This window comes from Neophocaena asiaeorientalis, unplaced genomic scaffold, assembly GCF_003031525.2.
Source record: "Neophocaena asiaeorientalis asiaeorientalis breed wild unplaced genomic scaffold, Neophocaena_asiaeorientalis_V1.1 scaffold136, whole genome shotgun sequence".
Taxonomy (NCBI): Eukaryota; Metazoa; Chordata; class Mammalia; order Artiodactyla; family Phocoenidae; genus Neophocaena; species Neophocaena asiaeorientalis.
The window spans coordinates 3,266,975-3,286,473 of NW_020185333.1; the positions used below are offsets into that span (position 1 = coordinate 3,266,975).

The 19,499-nt window shown below is 41.7% G+C and overlaps 1 protein-coding gene across 1 annotated transcript in view; it reads right to left on the minus strand.

Moving 5' to 3' along the window:
- Positions 1 to 14,126, minus strand: part of PHLDB2 (pleckstrin homology like domain family B member 2) — a 235,721-nt gene extending 221,595 nt beyond the window's left edge. The window contains exon 1 of the mRNA XM_024735332.1: positions 13,908 to 14,126. The gene's annotated coding sequence lies outside the window, so the exon portion shown is untranslated. The remainder of the gene's footprint in view (positions 1 to 13,907) is intronic.
- Between the last annotated feature and the right edge of the window lie 5,373 nt (positions 14,127 to 19,499).

Below are 19,499 nucleotides of genomic sequence, written 5' to 3' on the forward strand. Positions count from 1 at the left end.
AAAAAAAAAAAAAAAAAAACTAAAATTTTAAATGAGAAACATGTTTAAAATCTGACTTTGAAAGAAATAGAAAGTACATATTATATAAATATAATTAATCCAACATAAATATCCTGATTTGCAAACTGCTCAGTTTAATGAGAGCAATGAGGTAACAATAAAGAGGAGCATGAAAAGCTGCTCTGGTAGAACCACAGAAGGTCACCAAGTGAACTGGACTTTCCTGATGTTTGCCGGCCCTGCTTCCTATGTCAGGGAATTTCTGTAAGGAGACCCAGGCCCAAAGGGCCATAGGTTTCCTTCTCTAGATCACAGGCAGCTCAGGCTATCAGCTACATCTGCCCAAGACTTTGAGTCTTCACTGAGGAATGCAAATGTCCAGGGCCTTTAGAGATTATGGTCGGTGCCTCTGATGGAAGGTAGAGTCCAGGTGCGGCTGGTGGAACTGTAGCAGACTTGTGTGGTGACAACACCAGTGTCAGCATCTTGAACAGACTGTCCTGGGGTGCCATCTTGGCTCTGTTTTGCCTCCTCTGTTTCCTCCCTGTGCTTCTCTCCAGCCTTCCTAGCCATTCTGTGAACTATCTGACATACTTCCAATAAATTCCTTTTCTGCTTAGAGCTTCAAAGTTACTGTCTGTTTGTGGCACCAAGAACCCTGACTATAGGACCAGAAGCTCCAGTGTGTCCATGTGCCCATAGGTGATCAGGCTCCAGAGGCTGTGAATCTCACAAGAAACTGAGATTAGTGTGACTGGTATTATTTAGATAAACTTTTCCTCACTCCAAATGAGATTTGAGATTACACAGAAAGATGCAACCTAAGAAGATTTTAAAAGTAGAGGGAAATAGGAGGAAGTTAAAATAAAGATATTGGCATGTAAGTCATATCAATGCATCACTATAAGGAGAAATGGAACTTGTGGGCAAATGAGAACACTCAGTTTAACTGGTCCTCACATCCTCTTCCCTGCAGGAGGGGTTACCTGGGGACCCAAAAGAGTCAGAAGCTTCCATGGAGAGGGTGATGGATATGGAATCTAAGTAATGGAAACTCAGCCACCTTCAGGGGTTGCTCACCAAATAATGGTCCCTGGGCTCCTCTGCCCTGGCATTGCTGTGGCTGATGAGTTCTTGCTTTTGGTCTGCAGTGTTCTTTAAGTCTTTTCTTTTAAAATCTAAGTATATTTGGAAGAGATAAGACATTAAGTCATTTACTTTAGCAAAATGTCAGTCATTCATGCACTATCATCACAATCCTGCCGTATTCATATATTATATTTTTTTTAAAAGTTTTTATATGTAAATACCTACAATACCTTTGTTCTAAATAACATACATGAATGTAAGAGCTTGCTATGCTCCAGCTTTTTAATATTCATGGAAATAAACTCATAGTAGTAAAATGATTAAACATCATTGTCTTGCATGATGCAGAAAGTTTATCAAGTGAACTAAGGTTTTGCCCTCGTTTAAAAACTTGTGCATAGAAGTTAGCATTTCAGAGTCTTTATCTACCAGAAAGAGTCCAGATTTATAGTTTGGTTGGGTATAGAATTCCAGCTCTAACCCTGATTTATAGTTTGATTGGGAATAGAATTCTGGGTTGAAATCATGTCTCCTCAGAACTTTGAAGGCGTTTCTCCAACATCTTCGAATATCATACAGTGATTTTTTTTTGTAAAACTGCAAAGGAATTTTATTTATTTATTGAATTTTATTTTATTTATTTTTTATACAGCAGGTTCTTATTAGTCATCAATTTTATACACATCAGTGTATACATGTCAATCCCAATCGCCAAATTCATCACACACACCCTCACACCCCCCCCAACTTTCCCCCCTTGGTGTCCATACATTTGTTCTCTACATCTGTGTCTCAATTTCTGCCCTGCAAACCGGTTCATCCGTACCATTTTTCTAGGTTCCACATATATGAGTTAATATACGATATTTGTTTTTCTCTTTCTGACTTACTACACTCTGTATGACAGTCTCTAGATCCATCCACGTCTCCACAAATGGCCCAATTGTGTTCCTTTTTATGGCTGAGTAATATTCCATTGTATATATGTACCACATCTTCTTTATCCATTCGGCTGTCAATGGGCATTTAGGTTGTTTCCATGACCTGGCTATTGTAAATAGTGCTGCATGTCTGGGAAGATCCCACATGCTGTGGAGTGGTTAGGCCCATGAGCCATGGCCGCTGAGCCTGCATGTCCAGAGCCTGTGCTCCACAATGGGAGAGGCCACAGCAGTGAGAGGATTTCCATTGATCTATGTTTCTGTTTTCATGCCAGTACCATACTGTCTTGAATACGGTAGCTTTGTAGTATAATCTGAAGTCGGGGAGTCTGATTCCTCCAGCTCTGTTTTTTTCCCTCAAGACTGCTTTGGCTATTTGGGGTCTTTTGTGTCTCCATACAAATTTTAAGATTTTTGCTCTAGCTCTGTAAAAAATGCCATTGGTAATTTGATAGGGATTGCATTGAATCTGTAGATTGCATTGGGTAGTATTGTCATTTTCACAATATTGATTCTTATTAATAACAGTTTCAATTTCATTCCTTGTGGTTGGTCTGTTCATATTTTCTATTTCTTCCTGGTTCAATCTTGGAAGGTTATACCTTTCTAAGAATTTGTCCATTTTTTCCAGGTTTTCCATTTTATTGACATAGAGCTGCTTGTGGTCGTCTCTTAGGATACTTTGTATTTCTGCGATGTCTGTTGTAACTTCTCCTTTTTCATTTCTAATTTTATTGGTTTGAGTAGCCTCCCTCTTTTCCTTGATGAATCTGCCTAATGGTTTCTCAATTTTGTTTATCTTCTCAAAGAACCAGCGTTTAGTTTAATTGATCTTTGCTATTGTTTTCTTTGTTTCTATTTCATTTATTTCTGCTCTGATCTTTATGATATCTTTCCTTCTGCTAACTTTGGGTTTTGTTTGTTCTTCTTTCTCTAGTTCCTTCCTGTGTAAGGTTAGATTGTTTATTTAAGATTTTTCTTGTTTCTTGAGGTAGGTTTGTGTAGCTATAAATTTCCCTCTTAGAACTGCTTTTGGTGCATCCCAAAGGTTTTGGATCATTGTGTTTTCATTGTCATTTGTCTCTAGGTATTTTTTGATTTCCACTGCAATGAGAAGCCCACGCACTGCAACGAAGAGTAGCCCCCACTCGCTGCAAGTAGAGAAAGCCCACGCATAGCAATGAACACCTAATACAGCCAAAAATAAATAAATAAATTTTATTAAAAAAAAAAAAAAGTGGTTGCAACAATTCAAACTTCCACCATTGCAGTGTGTGAATGTGCCTGTTTCCCACGCTCTCTGACACCCGGTGTTACCCAATTTTTGCCAATCTTATAAAATGGAAATATTATCTCACTGTTTAAATTTACTTTTGTTTCTTTCTTGGTGTGGCTAAACACCTCTTCATATGATTATAGGTCATTTTCCTTTCTTCTTTTGTGAATTGCCAATTCATTTTCTGCCCAACTTTCAACTAGGGTAAGTATACATAAGTATTTATGTAATCAAATCTACTCTAATTAGCTTTTACTTACATTCTTTATTTCAGTGGATGAAAGAATGAAACCAACATGAAAGTTAGTCCATCAGAAGTTTAATTTATAATCTGACTTTCTAAAAGAATCCGACAACTCATCAATCTCTTGGCCCAACTTCAGGAAACAGGCCAATTGTTTAAGATGGTAAAAGTTTTCACTTTACCATCTAAATATTTAAATTTTTACCTAAGCCAACTTAAGAAGGATTTCCAACCAGGCTAGGGTGAAAGCTACTAAGCTTGCCCTTCCGGCTTGTATCCTGCTTAAAATGTGTGGTATTCAAGTCGGAGTTGGATTTGGATGTTAATGGAGGCTGTTGGGCTGTGTGTCAGGTGGGTCATCCCTATTCTTTAACCCTGAGCTTCCTAAATGGTGTCTGCTTGCGGATGTCAGAATCCTCACTGCCATTTCTACAGTGTTTGGCTCTTTGTTCTTCCTAAAAGTTGCTCCCAGGATAAATGCAGTTCAAATCATAACTGAGTAGAGCTCAGATTTATATCACTACTGTTCACCAGGCAAAAGTCCCCAGGGTTTGCGAGAGCACATGGGGCCTGGACCGCACAGAATGATTCTAAGTTAAGGCTCCAGGTTCAAGAGCTGAGAATTAGGTACAGGCTCTGATTCAGGGTAAAGTTCTAGTTCTTATCTTTTAATCAGAAGGCTCCCTCTGGACCCTCTTACCTTCCTTCTCTGTGCAATCAAAACTTGCTGAGCCATGCCTACCACAACTGTCTCCACTCCTGTACTTTCTCTTCTTTAAGATGTTCAGACAAATTCCGGAAAGGAGGCAGCTTTCTCTTCAAAGTCTGAATTCTTAAAAAAGAAGGATGCAAATTCTAATTCCTTTTCTTTAAAACACCACTTAGACCTCAACTCCTCTGAAAGTCTTCCTGAGCAGCTATCTAGAACTTTTCTGTGTTGTGTTCAGTTGTCACTGTCCTTACAGCTTCACACCATGTTGCCTTGGCTCCTTCACTAGTTCATCTGCTCTACGAGATACTGGTCTTCTCTGGGCAGAACTGTGAGCTACCCATCTCTTCATCTGTAGTGCTTAGCACAGTGTCAAGTGTACATTCGGCACTCCATAAATGTCTTTTTATTGGATCTATGATAGAACAATGGAAAATATTTGATTCCAATATGCCATTATGACCTTGGCTTGGGTCAAGTGGGAACTCATAGCTTCTGAGATAAATGCATGTGAAAATAATAGTATCCCAGTTGGAGGTGTATCAGATAGTGGTTTAAAGGAGAAATATTGTGACCCTCTTCTCTGGAGAACAGCCAAAGATTAAGACATAATCAGATTGCCTGTCTGTAGAAGAAAAAAATATGTCTGGAGAGTGGGCTAAGCATACATGTAGCCAAATAATGCTCAGGCCACTGTATCAATTTATCAGTTTACTTGAATTTCATTAGTTAATCTTACTTATAAGATCATGTAAAATAAGATGGTAATGGGATATAAACTTTAGCATGCCAAGAGTTACTTGAAGACATATGAAGTCCAGTATTATTAACTGACCCTGACATTCATTTAGATATCTCAAAAGAAGTTTTTACATGTCAAAGGTTCTTGTAGTTTGCCTTTTCTAAAAATGATCAAAATGTGTTGTAGCAATTTTAAAGAAAGGGGTGTGCTCTCAATAGAAGTCTTTAAGGCCCATGATTTGGACAGACATTTGCTAATTAATTCCAGAAATTAAGCAAGTATCTAGATTTTTTGGAACCCACACCCAGAAATAGACCAGGCAAAAGATTTGTCTTTTCATAAAATTGATCTAATGCCTTTCCCATATTAAAATTCTTTCCATACATTGTACACACACACACACAACTTGTAAATTATTTTTGTTCCACTGCAATTACAGTAAAACACTTGGTGCCTACGAATGCCTGATGATTTATGGCATGAAAGTCTCCTCTGTTCAAAATGTTGCCTTTTCCCTTTCAGGTAATGCACAGTGAAAAACAGGATTGTCAGGAACTGTTCCTGCATCTCTTGGAAAGTCTCTGCTGGCTATGCCCCTCCTTACCTTCACTGTCTAGCAGACTCTCAGGCACAGATGGGATACTCATGGAGCAGAATGAGGGCTAGAGGTAAGTGTATATGTGGCCACATGGCTTTTTGAAAGTGGGAAAACAGAGTTCCATATTGCCTCATGCTCTGAAATACTTCTCCTCCTGTTAGAAAACCGGCAGGGCTAGAGAATCTAGTTCAATATTAGGAATTCAGTTCAATTCAAGAAACAAGGTGTGCTCACTGACCCTGTAAAAAAAGTTATGAAGGTGCCAACTGGTGTTTGGCCACTTGTTCATTAACATTAGAGAATATATGAAATTGTCCCATATTTCAGCACCTTGACTTTTTTTTTTTTTTTTAAACTTGATGGGAGCACATTGAGGTCTACATTGAGCTAAAATTTGACACTGATAATGATTGTTGGAACCATAGGCCATTTTGGTTCTCTGACCTCACTAAAAGGTAGTTCATGGTTGAATCATAAGTCTATTCTTTTCCTAACCTGCTTTAGCTGAATGTATATGGTGGGCAGCCCAAGGGTGACTTTGCATGGTTTGTTTTGTGGCTTCTAGAACGTAAGTGTAGCCAGTATGTAGACTATTAGGTAAGCATTATTTATTGTGTTACACACCCCTCTCCCCAGAAGACTACCTAAGAAGTCAATTAGATATTAGGAATAGAATCAAAACTGAGAAATGTGAAAACTCAGTAAGATTTTTGCCGAGTACAGTAGAAAGTCACTTGAGGATGCTGCCAGGAAATTGGTCTATTCTGACTGAATTCAAGTCATTCCCTCATCACCTGGAAAATTGCCAGATAACCCTTAGTGATTATAATTAATGTTGTCTTTCCCTCTCTCATCTTTAAAAGGGAACAAAAATGGGCGGCAAGATGATGCAGTCTCTGACTGCTACTGAAACATCAGACCACTGATGCCCAATTTCTTTGAGTGAGTGCTTTTCTTGTTGGACCAGAGGTTCTTTGCCATTACTGATGAGAGTGGTTCTTCAGGGCCTTAGAGCTCCCCTGGGCATGGTCTGTGGCGACGAAGTGAACTGGTATGTGCCAGGATGCTACACATTTTCTTTATGAGAACTTCCCATCATGCCTTGGTGCTTGGTGCAATTAGCAGTTTCCCTTGAACAGTACTGCCCTGGGCAGCTTTCTCTCATACAATGTCACAGTGAGCAACATTATTCTTTCCTTTTTATAGGAAAAGGAGAGCAGAGTAAAATAACCTGAGGTTAAAAATAAAAAATATCAGTGTTTGGAACGGAACGTCGTAATTCTGTCCGTCATCCCGATGATCATTCATCTCTGCAGAATATAAGAGTGAAGTTAGAGTCTCTCTAAAGAAAACTGTCCTTTCAGTTTGGGGCCTCGGGGAAGATCTTTGATGCATTCTTCTTCCTCGTTATGCCTTCTCTTCATTACAAATAGCCTTTCATGAAGCTTACAAGAAGGGACATGAGCACAGGCACCCAGTTAGCAACGGGTGAGCAACCCTGGGCAGGCAGCTGAAGTGGGTTAGGGAGGGGCAGGAGTCAAAGATGCACCATTCCCACGGGCTTCCCTGGTGGCGCAGTGGTTGAGAGTCCGCCTGCCGATGCAGGGGACACGGGTTCGTGCCTCGGTCCGGGAAGATCCCACATGCCGCGGAGTGGCTGGGCCCGTGAGCCATGGCTGCTGAGCCTGCGCGTCCGGAGCCTGTGCTCCGCAGCGGGAGAGGCCACGACAGTGAGAGGCCCGCGTACCGCAAAAAAAAAAGATGCACCATTCCCTCCGCACCACAGTGAATACTTCTAGTTTGCTAGTTATCCCTGGAAATTCCAAAGTCTTTTTTTTTTTAATAAATCACTTTTTCTACTCCATTTACAGTCAATTACTAGTTTATTATCACCAAGGAATATTTATTGAGAACTCGTAATCATCAGAAGTATAATGTGATTAGAAGTGTTTATACACTTCTATTAGAAGTGTATTTATACACACAAAGAGACCCAAACAGGGGACTCTACGGAGGCTGTGGTTTGGCTCACTTGATAAGTTTAAGACCTCTAAGATTATTTAATCCTGTTTCAAAAATAGCACCTAACATGTTTCTGGGAAAGAGTGGGTGACTATTGCAGAAGTGAAGATGACCTGTTAACAAATGTTTGTGGTTCTTCACAGGAAGGATGCAGATGGTAAAGAGTTGAAACTGAGTCACCAGCAAGAACTTTAGAAACCGGCACCAAGGTGCAGAGCAAGACACTGGTGGAGTCAGGATCGGGATGCCTACAACTGGGCTATGTTTTATGATCTATTTGTTGGATTGCAAGTTACCAACACAACTACATTCTATAATAATACATCTTCTCAGGGGCACTTCCATTCTCCAAAGAGAAACAAAAAGAGTTGAATTTTGGTAGAGAACAGTCAGGTTTGGGGAAGTCTAACCATTGGTTCTTGCCTATATTCGGGATTCCTGTCTAGGAAGCAGAGCTCAATTTCGTGGAATACCTATGTTTGAACTTGAGGTTGCATCTCCTTTGAATTGAGATACGAGTTTTCCTTTGGCCAGAGAGAAGTCTGCTTTCTGCAACATCTCTGGTCAGCCTTTGGGTTTTCTCTCTTCTTGCTACCTGCTCACATACTAACCACAAATTTCCAGCTGCTTACCTTGTGAAATCTAATGAGAGCACCATGAAGCAGGTCCCATGAATGACAGCCATCATTATCCAGAAATAAACAAGAGTTCCAGCTAAATGCACCATATGAGGCTTATTTTAAGAAATGAATCCTTGAAAACATCAGCCCAGCAATGATAAAAAAGAATTCTGCCTAGTTAGAGTTCTCTGCAGGAAGGGTTTTTGATATTGCTTTGGCTTTAGGAAAAAAAAAAAAAAACAACGCTGGACTTTATGGGGGTTACCTAAGTGCACAGTGAAACTGCAAATTCAAACTGTTTGAATCCTGTCCTCCAACTACAGAGGTCTTATGTGAAAACAATCTCATTTTCCTTTTGCTTTCTGGGAAGCCCTCCAAGGCATGGCGAATTGCCAGCTTTTGTGACCTTTAGTTTCTTAGCTGCTCCCAAGGGAAACTTGACCTTGGAACTGTAGAAAGGAGGGAAATAATTTTCAAGCTGGTGCAGGGCAGAGGCAGAAGTTTCGTTCTGTTTTCTCATTGCCCAAAGCTTATAGGTTCTCCGGCACCAATATCCTTAGAGTCTCTGAGGTCACAGAAATGAGGACAAAAGTTGTGATGAAGATGTGTATGAACCCCAAGGCAAGGACGCGGACAACAAGACTGCCACATGGGATGGAGACTCAGGTGGCCAACCAGGTGCAGTTCCCAGTAAAGCATTAGGAGTAAAAAAGTGATTAGTCCTGGGCTTCCCTGGTGGTGCAGTGTTTGAGAGTCTGCCTGCCAATGCAGGGGACGCGGGTTCGAGCCCTGGTCCGGGAGGATCCCACATGCCGCGGAGCAACTGAGCCCGTGTGCCACAACTACTGAGCCTGCGCTCTAGAGCCCACGAGCCACAACTACTGAGCCCGAGTGCCACAGCTACTGAGGTCCACGTGCCTAGAGCCCGTGCTCGGCAACAAGAGAAGCCCGCGCACCACAGCAAAGACCCAACACAGCCTAAAATAAAAATAAATGAATTTATTTAAAAAAAAAAAAAAGATGATTAGTCCTCACCCAGATTCACAGCTGATGCAGGGCTTTCTGACTCCTCATAGCATTTTAAGACAAATGGAATTCATAGGGCACAAGAATTCCTCCTGTAACTTTAGTTGGCTTCTATAGGTATTGGGACTGTATCTAGGATGGATTCTCAACCTCCTTAGGTTTCCTACTATTTAGCAACTGCTTGACTCATGAGATATTCATCTGGTTACAGAGTTAACCAAGAGAGGACTTGTGTATATCAAGAGACACCACGGGGGCTCTGTAAGCCCTACTCACATACACTGGTCCCCCAGGCATGGAATAGATTAGGGGACAGTGATTTGTTACCACTGATTTCTCCAAGCAAGAATTTCTTTGAGATCTTATTTTGCTCGTGGGCACGTGGGTTTAAAAGTTTTTGCCTTTGAGGCAGATTTTATTAAGTAACAATTAGTGTCTTCATTTCCAGTACTCAATGAAAATCTAATTAGAGTAACAACATTACCATACTGACCTGATAGAATCCCAGCCCAAAACAGTCACTATCTGAGTGGGTCTCTGTAGCCTGAGAACAGACTGTGTAGTCATTCGGCACTTTTAATTTCTGAAAATAGCTGTGTGTCCCATTCTTATCATTTGTAAGCCTTAGGAATCCAGAGAACTGTTTGTGTATTAGAAAAAAAGAGCAAAGAATTTGGAGTCCCGAACCCTCTGGGACGTGCCAGCTGAGTGATATTGAGAAGGACACTCACCTTGAATGAGTCTCAGGTTCCTTATTTCAAAGGCTATCATCAGAAAATGACACTTCTCTTACAGGGCTCTTATGAAGATTAAATAAAACCATACTGGAAAGTTTTGACATACTTAGCTTTCTCAAAGACAGAAATTTGTAGAAATAAACATCAAAAAAATCCTGGTATAATGCATAAAAAATTTGTTTCTATGTCATGTTAAAATCAAACAAACTAAACAATGTTTGTGAACCAGGAGAGAAAAACAATTTTCTCTTGCAGTTTCAGAAAGGGATAAATGTGCTAACCTGTGGGCAATTGTTTGTGCGTGCGTGCGTGTGTGTGTGTGTGTGTTTTGTGGTTACTTTCCTGGAGGAGAGGAAAACCACTGTGATATTGATTTTTATACCTGTATAGGATCAAGGATACTATGGGGGTGTGTGTGTGTCATAAATATATACTCTGAGGATCCAAGCAAATAATTTAGAAAGGACTCCTTAGTCTTTTACACTTAAAATACAAATAGTATAGATACTCTTTGGTGAGTATTTTTCCTGGAGTGTAGAGAACATGGGCTTTGGAGTCAGATAGGCTCCAACTCAAATTTCACCTCATCTCACTAGCTCTGTGACTTGAGCAAGTATTGTAAATTTCTTATAGGGATTAAATGAAAAAGAAATGAGGACAAAAAAGCAATAGTTCAATTCCTGGTCCTAAGAAGCGCTGGATAAAAGTGAAATGTTGTTATTCATCCTTATATTTCAGCTTCAACTTTTCTCTTTATCCTAATGTTAACAAAACATTTTTTTATCCTGTTTATCCTAAGTTAACAAAAATGAAAGCATTTGAGTAGAGTTCATGCGGGGCCAGCTGTATAAAAAAAGGGCACTCAGTGGACTTGGTGATGCAATCCTTGTTTGTAATGCCTTTGCTATCACACTCTTAGGTATGTATGAGGTGGGTCAGTAAAAAAGAAGAAACTCTTTGTTCAAAGTTGTTTAGCCAACCACATTTCATGATGGCATTCCTTTATCTTGATCTTGTAAATGCTCAGGAATTGTGGCTGCTTTGGAATGTCTGCCAGACAGCTAATGGAATTTTTAGGATGAATCTGAAAAATAGTGCAAGCGTCTTTCTATCCAAATCCATTGGATTTAGATGAGTGGATATTAGCTGAGGTGAAGTGAAACAGTAATTAAATTCTTCAGTTTTCAGAGAAAGATTAAGATGGTGTCAGTTTTCCCTGGAAATAGTGCAGATGTTGTATTTTAGTTGGGGCTCATGAATCTCTGGAAGGGAATGGGGTAGAGATCTAGCCTGAGAATTGCCTGGGTTTCCTTAGGAAATATTCGGGACTGGGAAGACCCCAGTGACTGTCACCACTAGAACCGGGAACACTTCTCTTTGCTGCTCACCCACTCCTCCCTTTACCTCCCCTCAAAGAAGGTCCAATCTAGTCAATGCTGGCCTTTTGGTTACAGTGGTACCCAACTGGCTCAGGGCATGACACATCCAAGGGCCAGTGGAGAACCACTGACTTTGTTAGTCAGCCTTGCTTTCCTCAGTGACATTCCCACCCACCACCCAATTTAAGCCCCTGCGTGTGCTTAATTCCATGGCCACTTGGGAAAACCAATGGGTTGGGAATGAGGCAGAAATGAGTAGAGTCCTGGCTCAGCCTCTGACTGAGCGAACCTGGGCAAATTAGTTACCTTCTGAGTTCTAACTTCCTGACATGTAAAAGGAATAATACTGTCTATCTAGTCTAGTCAATCTCAAGAATAATCTCCCTCCACCTAACATCCAACATGGGTGAAGAGGGAAGAAAAGCTGGGTATATGTTCAAGGGGCCACCAGAGTTTTGGCCAGATGCTGCACAGAAAGGATAGGTAAGACCTAGTGTGGGACAGACAGCCTACAGGACTATTCCACCTAACATCCAACATGCGTGAAGAGGGAAGAAAAGCTGGGTATATGTTCAAGGGACCACCAGAGTTTTGGCCAGATGCTGCACAGAAAGGATAGGTAAGACCTAGTGTGGGACAGACAGCCTACAGGACTGTGGGTAAATCTGGCCAATACATTTGAATGCCTGACACCCTTCCCCCTCTTCAAAACCACCTCCATCGTTATCTCCAAGAATTCTCTGGAAACCGGCCAGATACACACTTACCATTTTACTGAGCTTACTATTGTCACAGAAATCTATCAGTTTCTCAGAATTCTTCACCACATTCCTGGGAATTAGCCCCAGATTCATGGAAAATCACACATGGGGTTTGTGTCTGGGCTGCACTCTCAGTGGCCTCAACTCCTGCCTCTAGTTAACTGCTGGAGCCACTTAAAACCTCCAGCCACAAACCTCACCAGAGGGGAGTCACTTCAGTTCCATAATGATTGACAAAAATAGTGTCAAACATTGGGACTTCCCTGGTGGCACAGTGGTTAAGAATCTGCCTGCCAATGCAGGGGACATGGGTTCGAGCCCTGGTCCGGGAAGATCGCACATGCCGCGGAGCAACTAAGCCCGTGTGCCACTACCGAGCCTGTGCTCTACAGCCCACAAGCCACAACTACTGAGCCCACGTACCACAACTACTGAAGCCCACGCGCCTAGAGCCTGTGCTCTGCAACAAGAGAAACCACCGCAATGAGAAGCCCATGCACCGCAACGAAGAGTAGCCCTCTCTCTTTGCAACTAGAGAAAGCCCGCGCACAGAAACGAAGACCCAACACAGCCCAAAACAATAGTGTCAAACATTACCAGGTCAAATACATGGCTCAGCCCCTTCCCTAAAGGGAGTTCAGAAAAATAGGGCCTCCCTACCACTAGGCTTCTAATAATTATAAAAAACAGGAACTACTGCACAGACCTGACAGACATATGCTGTGACGATATGACAATGTTTCTAGAGGAGTTACATTCAGGCCTAAATAAGAGTGGATCGTGTTCACTAAGAATAACATATTTCTGGAATGTGTAGACTTGGAGGGGAAAATTCCATGTTTTTGAGGATTATGTAACAACCTCAATCCCCCCCTAGAATAATAACTTATTCTAGAGCTAGTCTATTTCTTCCCTATAGACTTCCAGCAGCAGGAGAAGTTTCTCCAAAGTCATGAGCTCTTATGCCCGAGGTGGTGTCAGATATCCAGCTTGTGTGCTTGCTCACGTTTATTATCGAGCTGGGAAGGACCCTGTGGCATTTACTGCTCTGGGCAGGGTAAAAATGTACTCTGGTCTGGAGGCTATAGCTTCAGAGAAATGTATCTTCTAAGTTGCCTTGTGTCCATTCTTTAGAGAGAATCAGGCAAGGGCTTTAGCGGTCCTCCACCAAAGGTAGGAAAGAGCCTGGCATCAGTAAATGATTGACCTGCTGCCTGGGGTGATAAGCTTAGGTAGATAGGCTTGGTTCTGCTCCAGCAATTTCAAGACTTTTAACTCCCTAGGTTCCAAAGCAGAAAAATGCACATGGCTTCCTGGGATATCCTGTCTTTTGAGGTTTACAGCCTCTGCATGGACTGTGCGTTCCTCAGAATAATTGCAAACTGTCCTCTTTGGTGTATTTTGAAAGTGAAAAGAATTCATGCAAACGAAATTCTGGAACGAAGCCATGTTTTCAGAGCCGTGACCGATGGAAGAATTTCAACAAATCACAGATAGGATTTTTTATAATGAAAGTTTTTTTAAACTTTTGAAATATGTAGAAGAACAGCAGCAATTTTCAAAGGAGAGAGAAGCTGGAAGAAAAATACAACCCACTTTCAGAACACGTCGGAGGACAAACGATTTGATTTGCCCGACATACGCCCACATCGACCACACCTCCTTCAGCAGAACATCACCCGAGACGTGCTGGCTGCAAGGTTGGGTCAAGCGCTTGCTTTGCGATCTCCAGAGAAGGGCCTGTGACCAGACAGATCACCTACCTTGATTCTGCTTCTCGATCTGGATTCTTCCCTCAGCTTCCTTCCTGGTTCAGCAGGGGCGGCCTGAGACTGTTCCAATCCTTGCTGAAGATTTTGGGATGTTTGGAAGAAGCATCGACACAGGCTTCTACCTCTCCCCCAAGCACGAAATTGAGATGTTCCCCTCTGTTTCCTTTCCCGGTCTCTCTGGCTCCTGGACACAGTGGTCACGTGCAGCAATTTGCTTGCAGCCAGGTAGGTTGACAGATGTGAAGGCGGGAGCTCGTGCTGGTCTCAGCTGCCTGGTCTGGCCAATCATTACACACCAGGTCAGGCTCTCAATCCTGCTCAAACCCAACCAGAGATCTAGGTGGCACAATCAGACAGCAGTACCACAGGGGGCAAAAAGCAGGGTCTGTTAGCTATTGACAACCCAGAAAATCAATTACCTCATTCCCAATGGGTTGGGAATGAGGCAGAAATGAGTAGAGTCCTGGCTCAGCCTCTGACTGAGCTAACTTGGGCAAATTAGTTGCCTTCTGAGTTCTAACTTCCTGACACGTAAAAGGAATAATACTGTCTATCTAGTCTAGTCACTCTCAAGAATAATCTCCCTCCACCTAACATCCAATATGCGTGAAGAGGGAAGAAAAGCTGGGTATATGTTCAAGGGACCACCAGAGTTTTGGCCAGATGCTGCACAGAAAGGATAGGTAAGACCTAGTGTGGGACAGATCTGGATCTGTGAAGTAGACAACACAATTATATCTGGGAGAAAAATCCCCTTTACTTCATTCCCTTTTATTTTAGCAATCTCAGAAGAGAATTTGGAGGTCACTTTACCAAATCTTATAGAACTTAATAATGGAATGTCTTCTATGGAATTCCTGTCTGGTGGGAATCACCCGGAAGTTCCTTGAACAAATATGGCTGCCACTTACTGAGGGCGCACTCTGTGTTAAGCATTATATATATATATTGCCTCAAATCCTAATAATCATAACCTTGAGATTTTATTCTTTTTTGTGGATGAGGGGACAGAGACTCAAAGGGGTAATTGTTGAGCAACGAATAGGTGCTGGAGCCAGGATTTGAAGCCAGGCCTGCTTTAAACTCAGTATCAGTGTGAATGCACCTTTCAGGATCCACTCTATGGCAGGCTGAATAAGAGCCCCCAGAGATGTCCATGTCTTCATCCCCAGAGCCTGTGAATAAGCCACCTTATATGGTAAATAAGACTTTGCATATGTGATCAATTAAGGATTTTAAGACGGAAAATTATCCTGGATCATCCAGGCGGGACTAATGGATCACAAGTGTCCTCATAAGAGGTTAGAATCAAAGAAGATGAGATGACAGAACCAGAGTCAGAGGGAGATTGAAGATGCTACACTGCTGGCTTTGAAGATGCAGGGAGTTGGCTTCTAGAAATTGAAGGTAAGGAGATGGATTCTCCTCTAGGGGCTCTAGAAGGAACACAGCCCTGCTGGCCCATTTTAGACGTCTGGCTCCAGACTGGAAAGATAAGAAATTTGTGCTGTTGCAAACCATTGTTTGTGGTTACTTTGTCGTAACAGCAATAGGAAACTAATATACACTCTCTCAGAAATAGTCGTTATGATGGTGAGCTCACTAGCTCACTCAGCGTCCCATTCCACATACAGATGCTTTTTATGAAGCCGTGATCTACCTTCCTGAAATGGCAGCTCATGAGTTCTAGTTCTTTCCTGCACATCAGGCACTCAGGGAGGCAGCTGGAAATGATGGGAAGGGACTCAGAGACCAAATTCTAGTGTCAGCTCTGCCTTAGGCCAGGCAGTCCTCTCTGGTTTTGTTTCCCCTCCTGTAACATGAGCAATGGCACAAATGTTCTTTGGTCCCTTCCACATCTAAAGTCATAAGATTCTAAAATCTCAGTCATAAATATCCCTGTCACCTTTCTCTCAATCTTTTCTAAACCCAACCTTCCTGCTTTCTCATGAGACGTGACTTCTGGCTTCTTCACTCTCCTGGTTGCCCCTCTCTGGGGAGGCTCCGATGTACCCATCTGCCTCTGAACTTGTGCTCAGATCTGTGCCTCGTGCCCAGTCATCTCTCCGTGTCTGCCAGTGGGCCTGGCTGCTCTGGCTTTCCCACTGTCCTCTCTTGCTAGAGCTCATCTAACTGTCTCTTAGGATCCTTTGGACTTGGCTTAGTCTGTTCCTTTTTATCTTGTTCTATGAAATCTTACATCTTGAAAGAGAGCACTTTTAGTGAACAAATGCGTGAGTCTTAATTTAGTTAGTTTTGTTGTCATAGGAAGGACCAAGTCTTCCTAGTGCTAGCCTAAATTAGCCATCTTTGCTTGCGTAACATTTAAATGATAATTCGTTCTCATGGGCATTTGAAAGGCAATGGTATATAATTTTTTAGCATCACAGATTCCTTGATGAAAGCTATGGATCCTCTACCAGGAAAAAGTGCATATACATCGAAAATTTTGTGTTGTTTCAGCGCATGGGCATTCTGGCTCTACTAAAGCATTCCACCACTCCCGCCGCAGCTTCCCCACCATGTCTGTGAAGTTAGTTCTACACTCACAAGGTTGCTGGTGGGGGACGCTTTTGTAAAAGGCAATCTCATGTCCTATATTTCACAGAGATCTGGAAATGAAACTCTCTGCACCCTGACTGAGAACATACCCACTGGGGATCGAGGCAGGAAAGTCTTTAGACAGCAGTCCCCTTAGATTAAATCCATCTGCTTGCCTAAGGCTTCTTTGGCATGATGTTACTAGACAGAGGCTGACACTTCTGTGTCCCCCTTCCCCACCCGTGCTGTCCCCAAACACTGCCCAGCTGTGCAAACACCCTGGGCTGACCAGCACTTTGTTTTATTGGCACTTGTCCAGGCCATCCCGGGTGAGGTTTGAGGCACACGGGCTTTGGCCACTGTCCCTCCCTCTCTCTGAGAATGAAAGGCTTCATGTCTTAAAGATAATAACACTCCTTTAGTCATACTGATCAGATTAGCAGAGGGGCAAACAAAGAACGTGCTGCTGATCAAGAAGAATTCCTTTGGGGAAAAAAAAAAACACAAGAAAAAATCCAGGACATCCAAGCATCCCAGCTTCAGGGAGTCACAGAAAAGGAGTCACTTTCGAAGCTGGAGGAATGGGGTTTGCTCTCTGCATTGTGTGCTAACCGGGTACAGCCATCTGTGGGACTGAGTGACTCCAGGACCTCTTTCCCCCAAGTTTAAACTGCTGCCCAGACAACGTGGAGAGGAGATGGTCTAAGTGCGGACCTTCTGCAGGAAACACAAAGAAAGTTCCCTTATGAGAAAAAGAGGTGATTCCCTATCTCAAATAGTAGTTTATTTATATATTTAGTAAAGATGTTCAAAAAGAGCCCAACCAAACCCAATTCTCGGCAAAAGTGTGGTAGAATCAATTGCAATCATTTTCGGCCCGGAAAGCATCGTAAACATAGGTCATTCCCATAGCTTCTTCACAGCGGACTCTAAAAAAACTTAAATTTATTATTATTTTTAACTTTTTTTAGGTTTGGAAAGGGCTTTATGCTATATAATTCTCTCACAAATTCACAGTATATATTAACAGAGGCTCTGAGGAGTCTGCTATAAAGGAATCAGGTTAGCTCTGCTTAATTCATCTTCTCTCAAAGCCAATGTCAACATTACAGCCAGTATTATCTTTCTAAAATGTAAATGTGCTGAAAATGTTCATTGGCTCACCACTGTCCTCAGGATCAAGTCCAAATCTCCTAGAATGGGTTATAAGACCTCTTGAGATCAGGCCCTGCCTACCTCTCCAGTCTGCTAACTGATTCTTTATTCCCTGTATGTCTGTGCTCCAGCCATACTGAACTATCTGCGTATCTACATGTTTGCTCTTTTTTGTGTCTGTGCCTTATCACAGAGATGCCCACCTTTGCACCCACACCTCCACCCCACGAGGTTAACTGCTACTTATTAGTCAAGGTTACTTACACTGGAAAACTTTTTTTAAGCCAGTATGTCATCTCTTCTACCTTTTCGTATCACTTATCACACTGTATTGTAATTGCATGCTTACTTATTTTTCCTATCCCTGCTCTTCTGTAAGCTCCTTAAGGGTATTTCTAGTATTTTTTTTTAAACTTAAATTTATTTTGGAAGGAAATTTTATATCACTCTTGAAAAACCCTGGATCACTTTGCTACAGAGAGAAGGTAACCAAAAGATAAATACAATACAAAATGATATTTAATGTTCGCTAGATACTATTATCTTCTTTGTTTTTGCTGAACAAACAAGGGTCAATGAGATTTTTGTCACTAAGCTGAGACTTTCGCCTCAGCTAATCAGAATGGTTAAGTGATTGACGGTATTAATGCTATTAGGATGTGGCCGCTTTCCACCTTACATCATTTTGCAGACCACTAGTGGTATGAATCCCATTCTCTGAGCAATGTATCAATATATTTGGTCCAGGGATTGTGCAACTTTCTCTTCCACTGTCTGAATGTATCTGCTTTCTCTCTCATTAATTGGTTTCTGTTAAATCATTTACCAGTAGACACAATGGTTAGCAGTCAACCGTGTAGAAGAGGCTGTGCTGGGTGCTCTTTGGAGGGGGCGGGTGCAAAGTCCCCACCCTAGTATTAAGACTAATAGTTACTCGAGTATTTACTATGTGCCAGGCTCTGTGCTAGATGCTTTCCATATATTTTCTTGTTTGGACTTCTCAATAACCCTTCATAGTAGGTATTATTAGTCCTATATCCTATATACTTAGAGATATTAGTTTGCCTAAGATCACATGGCCAGGGCATGCTCTAGTTGGGACAGAAATCCAGGTCTATGCATCTCTGAAATGCCTGTTCTTAGTTTCTGTGCTAAATAGAATGTTTATAACCCAGCTATAATATGACAAATTGTGATTATATATTAAAGGGTTCATATATAACACAACAGTTCCATTGTCATGGGGCAATGTTTCAGCCCAAGTGTATGTTCAGAAATTGAGTCAGACTGGTAGAATCATTGCACTTTCACCACGCAGGTTACACCTGCTTCGCTTATGTTTGGACACAGCCCTATCTACATTAGGTTGTTTTTTATTAAAACCAAATGGAAATGACTGGAAATGGTACTTATCAAAGCCAACCAAAGTACAGTATGGTAGACTTACTACACAATAACTAAAAACACAGGCAGAAAATTCTGACTATGACTATGTTCTTCACTTGCTATGATAACTTGGATAGAAATATAATTATCCCTAATTACCTGTTCTAACATTCAACTATATGAAATGAATAATTACTTAGAATTAATTTGATTTCTGCTAAGTTCATAAACAGGGCTTTCACCTCAACTCATTATTTTTGTAGGGGATAGGGCAAAAAGAGAAATTCACCAAAACTAAGTGGCCTCAGATACTCTATTAAAAAGAATTAGGAATGAGGAGAATATTGAAATCTTCATTGCCAACAGAAACTGTAAGCCCACTTTTATTTGTTCCTTGTATGCTCAACACATAATCTCCACGTTGTTCTATTTCTGGGCATTTGGTGACCACTCAGAGTAACATGGGCCAGAGGTGTTGGTCAAATGAGAACATGAATGTAA